Source organism: Octopus bimaculoides, chromosome 1 (assembly GCF_001194135.2).
Source record: "Octopus bimaculoides isolate UCB-OBI-ISO-001 chromosome 1, ASM119413v2, whole genome shotgun sequence".
NCBI classification, from domain to species: Eukaryota; Metazoa; Mollusca; class Cephalopoda; order Octopoda; family Octopodidae; genus Octopus; species Octopus bimaculoides.
The window spans coordinates 17,686,899-17,687,787 of NC_068981.1; positions in this window are offsets into that span (position 1 = coordinate 17,686,899).

Below are 889 nucleotides of genomic sequence, written 5' to 3' on the forward strand. Positions count from 1 at the left end.
ATATATATATATATATATATATATATATATATATATATATATATATATATATATACATACACATACAAACATACATATACATGTATATACATATATATATATACACACATTTATACAGAAGCATTTTTATATATATAAAATGTTATATACACACACATATATATATATATATGTATATATACGTGTGATTATATATATGTGTGTGTGTGTGTGTGTATATATATATATTACACATGAAAAGAACTTTGTAGTGTTACAAATAATACTGGAAAAAGTGGCATAGACTGAACAAGAAAGAAATTTACAGGAAAAATGAAAATGCAGTAGAAATGTCACGCACAAGTGTGATCCCTTCGTTAGCCATTAATTGTAAGTCATTGCAATTTTGACACATCCAATTGCGCAGTCTTTTCATTTCGCATGTAAAGTTCCTTGTTGTCCATCTATGCCACTTTTCCCAATATACATACATGTATGTGTGTATATGCATATGTGTGTGTATACATAGAAGCATACTAAGATGAGCATGTGTATGTATATATTTATAAATATATGAAAATATGTGCAGCTGTGTTTGTGTGTGTGTATATATATATACATGCATATACACATATATATACACACACACATAAATCTATGTGCATATATACACACACACATGTATGTATGTGCATATATACATATATATATATATGCATGCACACTATATTGGTACATATACACAATGTACGCACGCACACATCTACAGGTGTATAGGTTAAAAGTGAATGCAAGAGTGAAATTAGTAAACAAAAATAATCGTAAGTAGAAAACTAAAAAAAATATACATCCACACACACACACCATATATACATAAGTGTTTACATATATATATATATATATATATATA